Genomic DNA, 20,473 nt, shown 5'->3' with positions numbered 1-20,473 from the left:
TCCGATAGATGCTTGCAGTTATATGCTGAACTGTATGTGACGTGGCCTTGTAAAATCATTACTACCGATCAGCTGTTTCACAAAGCAAAAATGACGAGACGTATACAGGTTCGCGCTCTATGCATAAACATAGCCCAATATTCCGTTCTAAGTGCAATCAAGCATTCCTAATCGGAAATGAACAAGCATGGCTTGTCCGTCAGAAAACGCGCTAGCGTACTCGTAGGCATCCGCCAATGCTGGCAATTTCAGTAAGGCAACGCGTGAAAAATGTAAGGAGCCAATAGCGGGCTCAGTTTACTTTTATCCACTTCTGTACAAATAAAAAGAGGGGAGGGGGTATAAACAAGACATGATTCGCCAACATATTGCGCTGCATCCCTCTGCGGCAGCATTCACGTCCCGCCGTCTTCTTCAAGAGGCGTTTCTACATATATCAGCCACTCTCGCTTTGTATGTATACGAGCCAAAATTGATGACGCAAAAATTGACCGGATCCAATATGCCCCTTGTACAAGAGCAAGCGGCTTTAAGGACGTGGGCCTAGATTATGCTCTCCCATGTATCATTTTTCTTTTTTTTTTTTAATTCGAGGCAACTCAACTGAAGCACTCTTGGATACAATGCTGCATCAGCGTAAAAGAATAAAATAAATTTGGAGTTCGACAAAAGAAAGGCTTTGTTTCTGCCGATAACACGTTGTTATTTATCCGCCAAAATAAAGCGGGCGTAATTTATTTCCGCGAAGAGAGTGGCGTTCATATATATATAATATACAGTTTCGACGTTTTTCTGCGGAAGCAGCCTCAACGCGGAGCCGCTCCGTGGAACGTGTCTAGCATATTGATTCGTCTCAAGCTGGGCTAAGCTTTTATTGCCGCTCAAGCAGCGTACCGCGCTGACTCAGCGAGACCCGATTTCGTTCCTTCTTATCACTAACAGAAGGGCGCATAATAAATCAAGGGAGAGGCACCTGAGGGGTAGAGAGCCCGTAGAGGGCTTTTCGCTTACGTACGCAGGCGACGGGATTCCTATTATTATATCTCGCTTGTTGTACCTGATCAGCTCATATTTAAGGTAGCAGTCTAAACTTCCTATAAAATGTACTACGTTTCCTATGCGTATGTTTGCAGGGGGTGTTTATGTAATTAACCCGTAAAAGTGTAAAACAATATGCCTCCAACTTAAGATAGGCGAAGGAAAGTAACTACATACCATGTGTAATTATTTTTAAAACATAAACAACCAGCATGCATGGGTTTTATAAGACTGCGATTGCTCCCTTCTCGACAGACATTGTGCTCCATTTTTGGGGAGAGAAAAGTTTTAGAGAGAGAGAGGAATACTAAGACGACTTTAATGGCGATAAAATAACAACAATTAGACAAATGCGTTGTACACCCCCAGTCGCAGCCTAGCCTACAAGAGGCGTATACGTCTTGTCCCCTGACAATCAATAGAAACTTTTGGTAGGAAGATATATAGCCGTAGGTTATGACGTTTGAAGATTGCGCACTATCTGTGCTGAAGAGTCCGTAGATCTACGAAGTCCTGGTACAGGAATATCTGCTAGTGCGAAAGCACTCGTATTCGCTCACACCATCGACCAAGAATTTGTCCGATCGTTCTTGTTTGTTTGTGCCAATGTTATCGCTTTCGAGTTAAAAGATTATAGGGGCACCCTTAAGCTCGGCTTTTAAGGGTGTGAAGCGATAGAGCTAAGCAACTGTGCTACCAGGTTATCCAGGTACAAGTCGTCGGTGACGACCATCAGACATATAAAGTCCTGCTTTAAGTAAGCCGTATACGAATATGCCTTCGTGGCCTAGGATTAGCCTGCCTGACTCGGCACTCAAGAGCACTGGAAGGTTTATTCCTATCCCACCTTCCCATCTCAAACCAGCAACCGAATTGGAAGCTCCTCCCAACTTTCTGACATCACGCGGTCTTGTCAAGTCCCATTGAATAATCAGTGCACCGTCTTGCCAGCCTTTAACTATCACTTACCTGCCCTATGCCCGCGATTTTTCGCTCACATTTCCGACACCTGGCTTTCTGGTTATTGAACCGGTCAGCTTCGAACCTGTGTATCAGGTTCTGTAGCATAGCGCCTTAACTATTTAGCCAGTTATTACCATATGTTTAAGTAGAGGTAAACACTCGCCATTTGAGGCGGCGGCTCTCAGAATCCGCCATGCCTCAGCTATCAGCCGCGCGGTTGCGTCGGAATTGATCGCGAAGGCCACGGTCAAACATCCGTCATTTGGCGCGGCGGCTCCCAGATGGCGCCATATATACATCTGAAAACTGCAGCTTCCTGTGCTTTCGCAATATAGTTGTTTCAGATAGAATCCCTGCCATCTATGCATGCATTTGTTCCACTCGCCTCTTTGACGGCTCGCCAACGGCTAACATGCACTGTTAATCTGGTTCCACATCGGTTCCAGTTATAAGTGGAACTTTTAAAAAAGTTCCACTTATAAGTGGAACCTACGTGGAACCAGATTAAGAGCGTGCAACTTTGACGCGATTAAAGGACTCGAACCCTCGACCTCATTCACGGTCTCACAGTTGCTGTGACGCGAGTGAAGAGCTCGAACCCACAACCTTTTGTCGGACTTGAGCCTGCGAATTTTTCTGGAACTCGCACTCATGATCTTTTCTGGGATTCGAACCCTACACCATAATTTAGGACGAACTATTGGCCATGTTTTGGGATTCGAACCCTCCAAATTCTCTCAAAACCGTTGAGACGATTACGTCGCACAACTTGCGGTACAACTTCATGCGGACGACTTCCGTGACAAGTTCTGAGGACAAGAATTCGTATCATAAGTCGGATAAGGATTTAGCTTAATTTATAACGACCCCTGGACACAACACCCTTTGAGGCACTAAGCCGCGCAAGGCCTGGCAGGCCGGACAGAGCCAGAGGGGCCTGCTCACTCATCACCATAACTTACATTGTCACAGACTAGCGAGAACAAAGTATTCATAGCCACATTTCTCGTAGCTTATCGAACCCACAGTCAGACGCAATTATTTGCCGACACTTACTGGCAATTTACTTCCATGCGCAAGATATATCTTTTTTAAAAAGGACACATGCCAATTCTGTGGAAAACATCCAAACCATGATCGCACAGATTTAGCAGGCCAAATGAACACAATACCGAAAATACTCATCGGGTTTCATCTGAAGTATCCTGTCTATGATAATTACCCTATGTACAAGCAATGCTAATTACTCCAACAACGCACCAGAGGCTTACACATTGTCTCTACATATCATCATGTACTTCGTAGAGGAGAAATCCGCCCACCGGCACTCCACGAAAGGCGCAACTTTCTCAAAGGGCCTTTCGTGTCCACAGTACGATCCCCTCGTGCCGCGTGCTCGTCGGTCGGCACGGTCGGTCGCAGTGGGCCTTTGTTTGCCCCGCATCGATCCTCCGTTTTCGGCTACATCTTAGCGCTTGCGAGCCAGGGACGGCCGCCGGTTGCGTGATATGCTGCCGAGCCTGCCGTTGTACATCTACGAATGTATTTTCTGGGCACTCGCCCAGCCCGCCGACGGGGCTAGTGACCGACTGCATTCGTGAGCATGCGATATACGAGTGCTTCGCTCATCGGTCCTTGAACACCTTTGATAGTGTGCGTGCGTGCTGCTTCACACGACATCAGTATCACTGCCACCTGGAGAAGCTTGCCAAGAGGACGGCGAAGCTAATGCTTCCAGAAACTTTAAGGGGTGCTGTCTTCTCCCTTTCATTTGAGCACACCTGGTGGCCGATGATCGGATCCTAAACCTAGAGCTGTCTTTTTTTTTCTTTTTTTTTTTTTTTTTTTTTTTTTTTTCACAGCGCGCCCGTTTTTGGGTTGAGCGGCGTTGGCCTCTCAGCGGCAGAAGCCAGCAGAGCGAAGGAGACGGATATCGGAGCATGAAAGAGAGCGAATGCGCAATGCAGCAGAGGATAAAAGTACAGCGGTAGTGAATAGACCGCGATGAGGAAAGCGAACGAGAGATGTAACGCGGCCACATCATAAGGAGAAAAGCAGAAAGGGACGACACGGACGGCGGTTTGAGAGGGGGGGGGAGGAGAGAGCTCAAGGAGGAGAGTGAAGGTGATTGGAAAGAAGCAGAGTGGCAGAATTTGGCTGTGAGATAGTACTTTATTCTGTCATGCTCTTCTGGCAGCGACTAAAGAGAAACGCTCCGGCCGAAAAGCGCGCCGCTGGTGGCCAGACCAAGCGCGCCCTTTGCTATGCAATGTGTTTTTGATGCGATCGCCTATGTTTCAAACATTCCCATTTCTACAGCTGCGCTTAAACTTCGCGTGGGTGAACATCATAATCGTCGACCATTATTTTGTTTTCTTTTCTAGTGAATGAAGCTCGGTGTTTTGTGAGCTTGTTATGTTCCCTTCCGGTTTTCACTGCATTCTACAGCTCACTGGGGTCGTGTGCCCGTACGGGGCGTGCACACGGCCGATTTGGCATGTATTTGGCTATGGGATGCTACACATCCGGTTGGCTGACTGGTGGGTTCATGCAGCGCGCTTGTAATAATTGAACACCGCATGCACAGAACAACTTCCTGTTAACGCAGTCACGGACTGGTGTCTCATGGCTGCATCATGAGAGAGACAGAAGATAGAAGATATAAAGAGCTGCTGAAGGAAAAAATTAATGGATGAGGCGGCTATAAACAAAGGCAGCGAAGTGCCCTGCCGCGGCTGGTATGCAGAGCGGGAATACAATAAAGAATGTCGTTTCAGCCACGATGGAGGGTCTTCGCTTCGGTCGACGACTTTGCAGTCAATAGAAATTGTGCAGCTTGTAGCTAACGCCTTTCGCAAAATAATTCTCCTTACGTCTAAGAAGCACCTATGGCTACTGCGGCTGGTACACAGAAGAGCCACCTTCCAACAATCATGGTTGGCAGGTGGCGAAATGGTGGGAGGGAAATTTTTCTTTCTCCTTTGTAAGGCGCGGCAAGAGATAAGAAGGAATCAGATATAGCTATAGCAAAAGACTGGTTCTCAACGAAGAAATAGGATATAACAAAATTTCGTATTATATACTTTTCTTTACTACGAAAGCGGATTCGAAAATGCGCACGGTTTCGCATTTCCTTCGTATCAGTCAAATAGCCTTCCCTAATTGTGAAAGTATGAAACTGATTAGCCTCTCCGTGCCTGTCGATTTTCAGTTTAACATCTATAGTTGTTTCTTGAACCGCAACTTTTAACTTACTTTACAAATGTCATCATCTAGCTGTAGATGTTTTAACTGCAAGCCAGTAATCATCAGTCAGTAGCCCTCCTGACTGCAGCCAATGCGGTATGGACACTTTAATTTTTATCTATTTTTATTTTCCCACCATAACATCTGCCGTCTTGCCTTGCGTACTATCCTGACTGCGATGCAAGTCCCGTGTGTCCCAGTCGACCAGTGTAAGTTGGCTTCCAGTCATGCGGAGTTATTTTTTTTTAAGGACCAGGAGGGTCTTATAGGTATTCAATGCAGGGCATCTATTTTAGTGAGCACAGGAGCGACCGCATATAAATCGAGTCCTGGTCGTACCTGCCGCAACATATTAAACGGACGACCGCCATTTAGGGAGCAGACCCCAAAAATTATTGAATTTCTTTCCTTCTTTGCAAAGCGGCACGTGCATTAGGGAGATTCAGAATAAGGCGACCTTGCCGTTCAGGGTGAAAGGGGAATACTGGCGCGTCAATGCGTACGCGCAAAAGGCTAGCATCCTTGTGTGAGCGGACGGCACTGATCCAAAACTGACGAAATAGCGTGGCCCCGAAAGGTCGGATATAAGGTCGAGTAAGATGGGGCGGCCGACTCCAATCAGGTTTTGCAACTTCATTGTGTTTCGAGTTCGACCCAAATGAACTGTGCACGGATTTGATGTGTGAGCGTTAAAACCTGCATCTAAGAAAAATTATGGGGGACACTTAGGCTCTGACTTTCTATCACCTGACTTATTGTTGCGAAGGAGATTGGCAGTGTCGTGAGAGGAGTCCTCGCACTAGGTCAGCCATTAAATCATCTTTCAGCCTGTCGCCATGTTCTGTTGTCTTCTCGCTTGTCGCCACATAACAATTTAGTGGAGATGCGGGGTCTGTCATCTCCATCCTCCCCTTGGAGCGTCGACGCTATCCGTACGCCGGGACCATCGGCCGAGAGCAGCCGCGTAGCTGCACCCCAGCCTTTCCTGCCCAGATCCGACCAGCCGTAACTACCGCTGCCGCGCCCCCCGTCCGAATCTGAAGACAAGTTGCACTGACCAACCGACCAGAGTCGAGATCAGATCAAAGACCCGAAGGACACGACCACGCAACCCCCCGCCCAAGCCACCCGACGCGACCTCCAGCTATCGGCCCCATGAATGCTTTGGTGGCGGATGGTTGAAAAGCTACAGGAGTGGTAGATAACCCAAGCATCAGCCATCGTGGTGGCAAGCAAATCATTCTACTCTATCTTTCCTTCAACATCCTCACCATCACATCACCATCAACTTCAATGAACCGATCAGGACGATCGCTCGATGGCCCCTGGAAATGTTGCGAAGAAGGTCAGCAGTATCGTGAGAGGAGCCATCACGCTAGGCCAGCCATTAAATCATCTTTCACCATGTCCCCACGTGGTGCCGTCTTCTCGCTTGTCGCCACGTAGCAGTATAAAGCCACGATTTAACCAAGATGTGTAAGCGTGCCTGCATCGCATATAGGGTAGCGTGAATGCAAGGATCCTGGCGGGCTGATTCCGATATCACCCACTCATATGAAAGGGGAGACACGAGTTGGCGGCTCCTGCCGAACGTGATGTCAGGCAACCCTGCGCCCAGTTAGCGTTCAGCCATATCAGCAGCCAGGTACTACCTGCCAGGGCCATGCTCGTGATGTTTCGCTTACAACGCTGGTACGAGCGCCGGATTTTCGGTGAAGAAGACAGCTAACGCTATCTCGTTAAAGTTTAGTGATCAGTTATTAAGCTCTTAGCATGCACGCGAGCCAAGATCCGCTATGAGAGTCACAGGCGAGAACCATTAATGATGTCGCATCTTACCCTTAATTGCGGAGCTACAGCGGCAGAAAGGCCTGTCATGAAATCTATGTCGACTAGCGAAATACCTGCATACATTCTCACTTCCTACAACCGAGGAGCGATCAAAGATGTTCGATACATTAGTATCAAATACTCCCTTTGTACAGAAACGTTTCTCACATTTCTGCACATCGTCGAAAACATAACTCTGCTGCATGCTGTAGAAAATTAACGTGCTGACCGCCTGGATCTATTTGACCGACTGGGATGATTTCTTGTTGCCTTTCGCCACACTTTGACGTTTATTAACTTTAATATTAGGGTTTTGTTTGTAATATAACCAACCCTGCTTGAACCTGTACAAAGTTCGTAGAAAGGAAATAAAATTACAAGGGTTCAACCCTGCTGAACCAAATATTGAGCGAAAGCATTAGCTGCGGGTAACCGAGCGTTCTTCTTCTTCTCTTTTTCTTCTTCCTCAGCCCACATATAAAGCCGCGCTTTAACCAAACTGTATGAACGTGCCTTTGTGGCCAGCCCGTGTGTCACGTGGGGTGTGACGTCACAGCGTCACGTGGATCAGACTTAACTGTGGCCGGGTCACGCGAAGGCTTGAAAGTGCGAATAGTATTGCTTTCGCAATAAAAGAAAGAAAGAAAGAAAGAAAGAAAGAAAGAAAGAAAGAAAGAAAGAAAGAAAGAAAGAAAGAAAGAAAGAAAGAAATAAAGAAAGGAAGAAAGAAAGAAAGAAAGAAAGAAAGAAGGAAAGAAAGAAGGAAAGAAAGAAAGAAAGAAAGAAGGAAAGAAAGAAAGAAAGAAAGAAAGAAAGAAAGAAAGAAAGAAAGAAAGAAAGAAAGAAAGAAAGAAAGAAAGAAAGAAAGGAAGAAATCCGACGTCGGCGTTGCCCCGGCGTCGGCTTTATGATCGAAGAAATCATGGGCATGGCACTGGTAGGTGGTAGCTGGCTGCTGACACGACCGGGCACTCGTTTGGTCTTAGGGTTTCGTGACGAGACCAGAGGGCATGGCCACGCTGGCAGGAGCTGCTATCTCCTGTCTGATCTGAGGGTGATGGGAATGAAACTTCGCATGCCGAGGAAGGCTGCTTGAGCTCAGGCCTGCAGTGTTGAGTAAATAAATAAATAATAAACAAAGCCGAGTTGCCAAGCACATAAGCAAACGAGCGTTGTGTTGTGTGCCTCTCTCTCTGTCTGTATCTTTCCGCTGGTTTCCACCTTTACCAATATGTCCAAAAAGAAGAGGCTGAAAACGGGAGCCATTAACACTGTGACGTCATACCCTTCAGAGCGGGGTCGAAGTTTCACCTCAGTTTTTATTTGTCTCAACAAGCGCGCCCCGCAAAAAAAAAAAAAAAAAAAAAAAAAAAAAAAAAAAGAAAAACCACGATGAAACACCGCGCCTTTGAATATTGTTTCTGCATTTTGATGGCTGGTATATAGCCTTAGCGAGTTGGCGTTGTTTGGTCGCCTTGGAGACTGGGTGGCGAGCACGGAAACTTCAAATTACATTAAACTGTTGACAGAATTAATTTCGCGGACTATTCAAATTCGCATAATTTATTTTATTTACTTATTGCTGCCTCCCGCCTGAAGCGATGCAAATAAATGTAGAAACTAAAATTGCGATATTTACAACCTCGCATTTAACTTTTAAGTTGAAATGGCCCTGCGAGCGGCTATCGTAATATAGACGGTTCAGATTCGGTCGATCTATCGTTCTAATGTTACGATAAAGCTCTTCCATGCACACATGAAGGGCAACCCCGCGAACCGGAGAGCTCCAAGCTTAATTCTCGTATTCTTACACTCCTATATAATCGGCTGTTGGGTCAAATGGCGCAATTGAGACAAACATTTCTTTTAAAGTAGCTTTGCAGATCACGGTTAACATTTGAACCTTCTGCGACTCACATCAAGGTTATGCGTCAAGTTCTAAGGGAACTGCGCGACGACGTTTGCACCGTTTTGTGTCATATACGCTCTTCGGCGCAGAAGATCATAATCTGCGGCTATCGCATTTCGTGATTCTCGAAGCCTTCCTATATATTCCCTGGATTCCAAGAGCCGCGTATTTACGAGCTAGAGGCGCCTCTCGGAACGATTTGCTTCTTACCGACTTGCATGCGCAAAATACATTTGTCGGACTATTTCTTGCGAAACCCGGACGTATATTTTTTCGCATTATCCGCCCTCTGCGTTCGTCCCACCTTTGGCGTTTATGCAGCGAGGTTCTAGCTGAGCCTGATGTGTTCGCAGGCACCACGTTTCTCACATCAGAAAATTGCACGGACGGCGTCGGAGCAGGTCATCGTTTTTTCTTTTTTTGTCCCCTCGTGTCCCCGTATATGTATGGATCGAAATAAATGGGCAGAAGGAGGATCTTCTATATTTCCTGAACAGAGGTACGCGACTTTGAAAAAAAAGAAAAGAAAACCCCATTACCACCGGTCGGTTATGGTTATCTCTACCAGTGCCGCATGTGCCGTTGGGCTTTGCTTTGGCGGCATAGCATTCGCCTGTCTCTTCCTCGTCGTACGTCCTCGTTGTGGGACGATGATCAAAGCGTCCTCGGCTCGCTCTCGAGGAGCCGACTCGTGACAGGACATGCGCTCGCTGGTTCGCGTTTCGATGTGTGCGTGTGTGCAAGAGGAATGCCTGAACGGTGCGTGAACGCCAGCCGGAGGGATGGAACGCCGGCGATCACGATCCCGTGCGCGCGCTCCAGATTCGTTGGCGAGTCAAAGCACGTACCGTATCGCGCGCGGGCGCGCGCTCCTGCTCGCAAATCTGGCAGTCTTCCGCGCCACCGCTGCTGCCATTATGTACACACTGGAGGAGACACCGCATGCGGTTTTAGCGTTCGCCGAGACCGACGAAGTTTCAGCTGAAGATTCGCGGAAATACCAAACCGAAAATGTAAACAAGAGAGCTAAGCGCAATGAATGGTTCTGACAGTTTTCCACGAGCTATTCCATTTCCATTCGTGTACTCTTTCTTTCTTTCTTTCTTTCTTTCTTTCTTTCTTTCTTTCTTTCTTTCTTTCTTTCTTTCTTTCTTTCTTTCTTTCTTTCTTTCTTTCTTTCTTTCTTTCTTTCTTTCTTTCTTTCTTTCTTTCTTTCTCTCTCTCTCTCTCTCTTTTTTTTTTTTCTTTCTTTCGTTTCCTAATAAATTTCTACCGGGCTTTGGTGTACGCTGCGCCGCGGGGAGCCGTACCGCGCATTCATGAAGAACTCGAAGTTCTGCGCCTGTTCACGGTCGCCTTCGCTGCATCGCGCTTCGGTGATTCGGCCAATTTCATCTCCCGGTACCGGCCAACCCGCATTCTTGACTGTTGCGTTAGAGCAAAGTGGTTTTGCTGTAACGTCGTTAGAAAATACCCACTGTAAGCTTGACGCAGTCCAACGTGCTAATCAAGACGTATTCTCATGTAGAATGTTACTACCCAGAAAAAAAAAAAAAAAAAAGCGCGGCAAATTTCTTAAACGCATAGCACGTACAGCTCATCCAACTCTTCGTCATCCTTCACCTTAAGTCGCTATGACGTAGCACTGGGAAGCAAAATACCAACAATGAATTAGAGAGGAATTAACCGCAAGTACCCGCAGTCCCTAATATTTCAGAATTGAATTCTAACCGAAGAATAGGAAAACTGAAATTGCAAATAAGTGCAACTCGCGAAGCCTTTTCCCATCAGCCGACATGCAGAGGATCGAAAGCAAAGGATACAGCTGAAAGATTCATGATTTGGTTATTTCTCTCTTGTTTTTTTTTTTTCTTATTGGTTTTTTTTTTTCTTTTGCGACTCTTGAGCTCGAACTTCACTGTTGTCGAGCTTATGTTCATGCCTGTGCCACGCGTCTTAATCAGTCGGTGTGATGGTGCACTAAAAAGCTGGGAGCCTGAATGAGCGAAAAAAACGCGTAATAAGGCTCTGTAAATAAATAATTAACGGTGTTCAACCCGGCCGCACCTAATTAACGAGCGTAAGCTCTGTACGCTTCGCGTTGAGCTGCATAGGCACGATTCTTTGATTCAGCCTGACGGTTGCGACAGAGTGTAGACAACGACGACCCATGTACCGCATCATCCATGGCTAGACTGAGGAAGCGAGTGGTAGTTAAGCAGCTTACTAGGTAGCTGTCATCTGGCGGCAAGAGCGCCGGTTTAAATTAACGGTGAGGCGGACGAGGAGCGCACGACGCAGCTGGTGGTCACATTATTACGAGGCTGACGTCATTTGCGGTTCGGCAGCCGAAGGATCGAGCGCACGGCGCATATGAATCTGGCGCATGCGCAGTACTTAGCTTGTGAAGATGAATGACCTCGGAGAATAGTAGTAGTAGAGTTAAGCTCTCAGGCAGGCAGCCGCCTGAGGCTGACAGTTTCTTACTTTACACACATTTAAGTTAACGAAAAAGAACGGAAGAAACATTTTTCTCTAAAGTCAGCTGATTAGTCAAGCAAGCAGCATGGCGCTCGACGCAATAAGCAATATAGTCAAGCTGTAGATCAGTTCAGTTCAGTTCAGTCGTTCAGTCGTGTCCGACACTTCGTGACCCTATGGACCATGTCACGCCACGCTTTCCGGTCTCTCACTATCTTCCTAACATCCTATAACTTCATCTGCAGTGCCTCGAGGATGCCATCTAACCATCGCGTTTGCTGCCTACCCCTTCTTTGGTAACCCTCAACCTTTCCGAACATCAAATCTTTCTCCAGCGACTCCTCTCTTTGCATCAGATGACCAAAGTAGCTGAGCTTTAACTTTAGAATTTGACCCTCCGATGAGGAGTCAGGGTTTATGGTCGACAGTATAGACTTATTTGATCTTCTGGCAGTCCGAGGAACTCTCAAGAGTCTCCGCCAGCACCACAATTTAAACGCGTCAATTCTTCGGCGGTCAGCCTTTTTCACAGTCCAACTCTCGCATCCATACATCACAAATGGAAACACCATAGCACGAGTTATACGGATCTTGGTTGGCAGTGTATATGTCTCTGCTCTTTACTAGGCGGTCAAGGCTAGCCATGGCTCTCTTTCCCAGAAGCAAGCTGTAGATACAACCCATAAAAGCAAAATGTGTTTGGGTACGAAGGCTTCTAATTTTTTCAGTCGTTACAAGTGTTCTTTTTTTTTTTTTCTCAGGAATTCAATAAAATAACGTTGACCTTTTAGCTAATTGCTGCTCGTTGATTAGAAAGGGGGCTAGGTACTTTGTCCGAAATCGTGTTATCCAGCTAGGCTATTTTTATCAACTTCCTCAGACATCTTTATCTAAGCTTTCTTTATGCTCATACCACGCAGTTTCTGTTCTGAGCTGTGACTCTGCCAAGCAGGGATGCAGTCACCTTCACGTGGCTACAAAAACAAAGCGCCTTCATTATTTTCAGATCCAGAAGACTTAAATACGAAGCGTCTGGGGCACAGTTCAAAGTCTACATCGTCGTGACGCTTGGCCACCGCCACGGCGCATTAAACCGTCGTTTGCCGACATTTCATTAAAGTTATATAAACCCCTGCAGACAAAAGTAAACGGAGCACGTGATTTACTTCCAAATTTTTTCACGCATTGCATAATTGAAACTGGAAGTAATGTTATATGCGAATCGTTAGTACACGCCAGTGCCCTTTTACTTGGATAAATATTGTTTTCTTATCTGCAGTGCAGAAAGCGTGATTTTAATTTCAACAGAAAAGCGTGCTCCGTTTACTTATGTCCGCACTTGTACAAACCATGCATACACCACAGTGTTTTTTTTTTTAACCCCGAAGCTCACATTTCTCCACTCATAAAAAAATTATAACTGCTTCTTCTTAGAGAGAAATTAGGTTCTACGGGCTGTTGGACATATTTTAGTTTTACCCTTTGCATATCTTACGTCCACCAATATTAAAAAACCGAAACGACGCAAGAATGTTTTTTAATCAGGAAAACAGCGCTGGGTAAAAAAATAAAAGAAAACAAAATCAGGCACCGCACACAAAACACAGGTCGTTAAGGTGTCCAGAGAAAAGGCGGAAGGAATGAGAACCAAGGGACACATTAACAAATGAACACGTAAAACCCATGGCGCGAGCAGAAGACAGCAAAATCACTGTAATGCGAGAGCCAAGAAAGGCTTATACGCTAAGATAAACTGCAAAAAGAATGATTTGCAGTTCTATCATCTCTTTTACTTTTATTTTCTTACCGAGGTAGGACGACGGATGGCTGCAAATTTCTCGTAGCAATCATCTACGGGCGGTGCTGGTGTCGCTGCGTTGTGTGGGAAGGAACACCGGTAGAAGCGGCCGCTTTGCGGCCGCATTGCAACCGACTGCTGTCTCTGTTGTTGGTGATTCTGCAGCGAATGAGTGGAACAACGACAGGGATGCGGGGTCGAAAAAAATTTCTTTTATAATTTCTGTTATTTTGTTTTTACTAATACTGCACCTAGTCCTGCTATTTCCTGGTAACGTGATGAATTATTTGTAAATAATTATTAAATAAACAAAGAAAGCAATAGGAAGGAAGGAAGGAAGGAAGAAGGAAGGAAGGAAGAAGGAAGGAAGGAAGGAAGGAAGGAAGGAAGGAAGGAAGGAAGAAGGAAGGAAGAAGGAAGGAAGGAAGGACGAACGAACGAACGAACGCAGAATGCGTGTAGCCTTATCCATCGTTCTGCTCTCGTCAGAGGGAGAGAGCTGTGGAAGGCTTTGAGCTTGCCTCCTTCCCTTTCAAGTACAGGGTACGACGGCGCAAGGAGATGCTTAAGTGCTTCCTGTTAACGGCCCGGCCGTGGAGGAGTCGCCAGAGGCAGACGCTCTTTCGATTTAGGAGAAGAAATATGAGAACGGTGCCAACAAATGGGATAGAGCTTGCTCAGGGCCGAGATGCGCCCCAGTCGCTTTTTCGGGCATCAGCCTACATTGTTTGCACTGGCATATATCTACAAATGTACAAAATATGACTCTCGAGAAAGGTCCTGAGAATTCAAGCAGCCGGTGGTGAAATGCAGCCGTGTGCGTAGGGGTAGCAAACAAGTGCGTACCATTGTCGTCGGATATCTCGCCTTGGACAGAAGATGTGGCGAGAGTGATGTAGGCGGTTGGCTTCCCCGTGTATTAGCCGTCTAGTGGAACTATAAGGACGTTTGATTGAATGAATAATGAATAAATTAGTGGCACAATAAAATATTATTGATTGCTATTTAATGAGCTATTCGATCGATAGATGTTCGCAAAATGCAGAGAAATTCAAACACATAACTAAATTTTAAGGCCACAACCTTGAGCACTGAAGTGGGTCTCGACACGTCCCGTAAGGTCACAATCGCCCCGAGGCGATCTGTCAGACGGGATAGGACGTAGTCGCAATGCTTCTGCGCAAACGTTTTTAGCTCCCCAGGCTTTAGATTAGCATGCTGGTCAGACACGCTATAAAACACATATTCGTAAAGATGAGTTCCAAATTCTATCCACGTTGCCAGGAAAAGAAACATAAAACCACGACGTCTCGTTTCTCCTTTCGGTTATAATTTCAAAAATCACTCTTCCTTTTGCGAGACACTTTAAAAAGTGCCAGAATCGACGCTGTTATTTTCACTTCTAAAAGCTTTTTTTTTTCTTTTTTTTTTTTTAACTGCGAGCGCTTTCGGGTCTGCTCAAACTCAAATCCACACAGCTCTTCAAACTTTGTGCGGTTTCTACAAATTCTTCCGCACCTCTCGAAGAGGCTGACGAATCAAACTACTCGAGGGATGTTCGAGTAGACTATTTGCCGCGTAGACTATTTTCATAGTGCCGTGTGTTCTTTGGAGTAGTTGACAAAAACAAAGCAAAGAAAAACCGTTCCCAACTGATAAGAAGCGACCGGCTTGTTAAAACGCAAAATCAGTTGAATGCAGTACAGCTTTCCGTTTACGTAGGACTTGCTCTTTTTTTTCGTCGAGCTGGTCGGATCCGAGGCGGTGTTATCCTTTTACTGGAACAATATTTTTTCAGCGGCTAACGTCCTCCGAATAGCCGAAACAGCAGGCTGTAGGCCACCCGGGACAAACAGCGCAGGACATTGGTTCAGGAAGCACGCTAGAGGCGAATTATCAAACGAGGTACAGCAGGAGTGATATTGAATTGGTAATCGGTGTTGCCTTTAGACACCCCGCTTGTGCAAAAGCAAGTAAGCTGTACTTCGGCGAATACTTATTAGTATATTTAGTAGTACCACCGGGCGGGTTTCGTACTACAGTGATGGAAGAGATCATCTCGCGGTTCGTCGTGGCGCTGAATAAGTAATGAGATTGGCTGAAATAATATGAGTGCTTACTCAATAATAATAATAATAATAATAATAATAATAATAATAATAATAATAATAATAATAATAATAATAATAATAATAATAATAATAATAATAATAATAATAATAATAATAATAATAATAATGTCGTTAACCACTCGTGTGCTCCTGAATCCGCAGTGACGTGGTGAATGAGGGCATTCTGCTGAGCTGAAGGTCGCGGGATGGAATCCCTGCCGAGGCGACTCCGTTTCCAGGGAGGAAAATTGTACCGTACGATGTCACAGCGCGTCTGTTGGCGCCTTTATAGGATGCCAGCTGCATACGTGTTTGACATGTATACAAATGGTAGAACGGTAGAAGCCGTTCTAACTACTGTTTTTTTTTTTTTTTTTTTTTTTTTTAAGAAAAGTGACCCACACATTTGAAGCACTAATCTCCATCAGCTGAGTTCAAAGATGTCTTCTATGTATGGAGAACTTTCATCGGATTTTACCATTGCGTGCAGGAAGTAGTATGAAGCAGTTTCCTGATGAAAAAAGCTCGAACTTTCAACAAGGTTTCTAATGGGTAATTTGAACGGTCAGTAGTATTCAGTATACAAGTAATGAGTGGCGAGGAATGTATTTCACGGGGTGTTATGTACCGGCACTGAAATATAAAAAGAGAAAGCCTGCGTCCAAAAAAATATCATTTTCCTGCTTTATAAAAGCTTTAACAAAATTGATGCGCCCCTGCTAGAAGTATATGGCACGTAGGTGCACCAAGGTCTGGTACGTTTTCTGGCACTTGATAGGAAGTTTCGTTAGTGTGACACAAGCCCATTTTCATTTTATTTATTTATTTAGATACACTAAAGGCCCACTGGGGGCATTACATAAGGGGGAGGGGGGGGGGGGGGGGAGGGGGAGGTGCATCACCTACAAGTTCCGGTGCTATGCGCCACATTCTCAGTTTCCGCGTTTGATTTCCGAATTGGAGTAGAATTTTTCATCATGACGACTCGGCGGGGTACTCCGAGCTCAGTTCGCGCACAAATAACTACAAAGGTCCACTGCATTCTACCGGCTACGGGCTTTTTTTTTTTTTTAAGTTCATTACAAGCACTTTGATTGCGCTGTACTACATATATATATATATATATATATATATATATATAGGCCGCACAGTAGAGGCTGGCCTAATAAAATTCATTACTCTGTAGACAGCAGCACGCGCGCTAGACGTTAGAATACCGCTGGATATGATCATCTTAAACAAGCAGAAAAGGGCCCACATAGACAGCGAATAAAAGAAAAAAAAACAAGCCTAAAACACTCCTTTGCATTACACAGTCAAACTCATTTAACTGGTCATCGTACGGAAATAAGATTGGACAAACCAAGTTACGTAGAATCCACTTATGCAGCATTAGTCTGCTCCCTTCGACAGAAACTTCCGAAGGCAATGCAGCGCCACGTCCTTCGAGATCAGAAAGTTGTTCGACCAGTTAGCATCAATGTTTAACACAGCGCTGCTGTAATCCTTGTCCATTCCTCGACAGTCTCCAGCGATGATGCAGTACAGACACTGACTGCCAGTTTCGTCGGAGCTTACCGTACGTATGGACTACTGTACATTTTCCTGCTCCCCAAAGAATGCGTCCGAATATATCGATCAGCATCAATTTCAGCAGTGCGCAGGAGAAATAGAACGCGAGGCAAAAGCGGTGAACCCAACTTTTAAGATGCCGCCCCCAAAAAAGAACGCGCATGTTAATAAATCTGCGTCTTTGCCAGCAGGAGAAACCTATTAGGCGTTATAGGGCATCCAATCAAGTGCTCAAACATACGTCGCAGAGAAGCTCGTATATAAACCGTTCAATTTATCTCCCTTGCGATCATTCATCGAGCAGAATGCGCGACGTTTCAAAGCAAAAAATGCGGAAATTGCTGTCAGGAAAGAAGCCTTAGAAGACCACGTTCCGCACACAGGAGCAAAACAGGTAAATGGACTTGTCTCTTTCTGTTACGGCTTGCTGTAATCCGGAATAGTTCGCAATAAAGCTCGCTCAATAGCTGTCTAAAAAAGCCCTTGCACTGATCTGGCGTTGTATTGTTTCGCGCATTTTCTTACTTTCCTTCTCCTGTGACGCACATTTTCTGCAGCCTTCTTGGCGCTATCAATTCGACTACCCGCCTCCTATCTCCAAGCGTTTCCTTCCTCCTTTCATGCCTCATTTCCTTTCTAAAGTAGCTCGTTATCGGATGAACAAAGCGTGCTATATACTACTTTCATCAATCGATATACAGTTAGCATTTCGATAAAACTTGGGCGAAATATCACAAGCGACGATCTCACTATATGACAACAAGCTCTGCAACGTTGTCACGCCCTGCGCTCCTTCATCGAGAAATGAATCTTTGGCGGCAAAGACACATATTTGTAACGACCTGTTTATCCCTACGTTCTGTAAAGGGCCGGTAGGTTCGCGGCTGTCGCCGTTATTGGCACGAGTGTGTTATTGCGTGCTCGGAAACCTGCGATTGATTTTTTTCGCGCAACACACATGCGCTTATACCGAGGAGGACACCCAGGACGGCCGGCTGGCGCCTTGTCGATGTTCTTGTGTCTTTCTGTGTTACGAAGGCTGAGCGACGCTAGAATGGAAAGACGCGTCGCACCCTGTGGAAAGTGAAATACTAATTGGGTTGGGTTGACCGGTTGGTGCCGTTCACGAAGGCAACTATAAAAATGTGGTGCCCATGGACGGAGTCGCCCGATGTCGTTTGACGCGGTACAGCCTTATGAGGTCGAACATTCTTGCGAGTTATAGGTCCGTGTATTACAGAGAAAGTCTCAGCGTAAAAAGGAGCACAAAAACAAAACAAAACAAAACTGACTGCATGGTATAACGCTGCTAACAGCCCAGATTAGGATGAAAAAAATATATATATAAAGATAGGAACAACAAAAGAAGGCGATATTCACATGCCATATCGCCTACACCTAGCTACGCCTGCTTATGTGTTGTTGCTAACGGCGCGTGTCACGTTGCAGAGCTACAAAGTGGGAAACTTTAGGCCTGATACAGGACCTGATATATATATTTACAATCAGCAACGACATCTTTAGAGAGCAGTCTAAACATACTGTTCGCTAGCGATTGGACGGCCGCCGTAGACCCAACGCCAGATTGTTCCGCTACGTCGCCTTTGCTACTGAATTGGGGTCAGGCTTTTATGCCAACGTCAGACGTAACAAACACTAGACGAAGGGGATCGATTCCCACATAATGGGCGACCAAACCCCCGGCCGTGAGTTATCCACCTATCCAACGAAGCCTCATCGTCACAACAAGGCCTGGGCAAACTCAGCCTATCGGCTGGGGAATGACTACAGAGCGGTCAGCGTACCCTTAGCAAGCTATTTTGGCCTTCACGTCAAAACGCACCGGGCGTTGAGTTGTATGGACCATCGCCAGAACTCAACAACAACGAAATATGGACTGCATCATTCCCGTCTCTCTTAAATAGCCAGTTAGAAAAATAATGAGGGAGGTGAAGAAATGAATTGAAGATGTGTAGAAAACGTAAACACATAAAGATAGAAGAAAGAAAAGGTGAGCGAAGTGGAAAAAAGAGAAAAATAACTATGATCCCAGTTTATAAAACCACTGAGGGAACATATTTGAGTACACTTAGGACATCCTTCACCAAAGAAAGCAGCGTAAACACTGTATAAAAATTGGGGTTACACACCCAAGGTCAGGGTATGAACACGTCATTTTTTTCCGCATGAAAATCAACGAATATAAATTCGGCCTTACAGCAAGGAATGCTAGTATCACTAAATTCCAAACAAGAGTCTTGGAACTTCACAAAAAGCAGAAAACTCACTTCTAATAACCAATACACACACAAAACAAAACGCACACCGCTCCTAAAGACAGCGAAACCTCATAAGCCGCATTCACTTCACAAGCGATTACTAAGCTTAAAAAAAAAAAAAAAAAAAAAAGCACCCTATCTTATTTCTCATTCTTGGCAACCCAATAACTTGCAGATTTATTTAGCCCTGTTTTTCCTTCACGCATAGCAATTAGGCCCATTTTATAAATAAAAGATAGTAATGGATTACAAGCTCCCTGCTATCTATTTCTTAAATAAAAGCACTCACACTATTCAGTACCCCGGACAGCTAAAGAACAAATATCCAGATGCACAAATATCATACCTAAATGCAAAAAAAAAATAATAATAATAATAATTCGCGAACTAAGGCAGCACCGTATTTCCAGGAGGAGTAGTTATCTTTCTAGATATTTTTGCGCAAGATTTTGTGCCATGCAGTCCAGCTCAAGCTCAATACTGGGAACAAGGAATAGCTACGGAGGCTAAATATCTTTGAGGCAGCGCACTATAGGACCAAACATCTCGAAGCCAGGGCTCCAAGGACGTCCTATATGTAGCGAATCTTATACCAGCCGAGCAAGAGAACCATCTTATATCACTCACAATTTTTTCTAACTGGTCTTCTTTTTTTCTCCTTTCCTTTATTTTTTACTTTCCACTATGCGACATCCTAATTTAAAATTATGCTTTCTTTATTTTAGTTCGTTGAAGCCTCTTTTACATTCATGACATGGGCTGGGACGCTTGCTTTCTATTTCTTTTTTAACAGGTCCAGCGATACTGCACGAGGTAGGGTATTCATGGCATATTGTATTCTGGTTTTCCTTTTTTTGTTGTCAAGACCTATAGGTCTTTGTATCTTTCAAAACAGAACGAAAGGGAACATCAAATTTCAGCTGTCCACGCTGGTGATAAATTGTGAACTGAACACGTGATGCATATTTAAACTGGCTGAAGCCAACATCACAACGTAAAAGGACATGCTAGTAAGCCGGTCATATATTAAGGTAGCATAGGCGTTCTGAGCAGACCTGCCAAGACTAAAACGCTCATTCCAGTATATGCTAAAGCAGCTCACAGAAGAACGCAGAAAAACGTTCGGATAAAACCCTTAAATTACCCTAGATGGAACAGAGAACCCAGTTCCTGCGATAAACAGAAGTATTTTAACACCCGCCTTTTTTTTAATGCGTCGGGAGTCTAGACTATATGTTTCTACCTC

General features: G+C 45.1%; 1 protein-coding gene and 1 long non-coding RNA gene across 2 annotated transcripts in view; one reads left to right on the top strand and one right to left on the bottom strand.

The window, feature by feature from the left end:
- Positions 1–13,409, bottom strand: part of LOC146191591 (uncharacterized) — a 168,303-nt gene extending 154,894 nt beyond the window's left edge. The window contains exon 1 of the long non-coding RNA XR_014706667.1: positions 13,275–13,409. This is a non-coding gene — a long non-coding RNA (uncharacterized LOC146191591). The remainder of the gene's footprint in view (positions 1–13,274) is intronic.
- Positions 1–20,473, top strand: part of rdgC (retinal degeneration C) — a 241,121-nt gene that overhangs the window by 135,912 nt on the left and 84,736 nt on the right. The gene's annotated exons all lie outside the window — the stretch shown is intronic.

The sequence above is a fragment of the Amblyomma maculatum genome, chromosome 4 (genome assembly GCF_055883805.1).
Source record: "Amblyomma maculatum isolate TAMU_Amacu chromosome 4, ASM5588380v1, whole genome shotgun sequence".
Taxonomy (NCBI): Eukaryota; Metazoa; Arthropoda; class Arachnida; order Ixodida; family Ixodidae; genus Amblyomma; species Amblyomma maculatum.
Note: the sequence above shows the minus strand (reverse complement) of the source record. Positions and strands in the feature narration are given on the sequence as shown.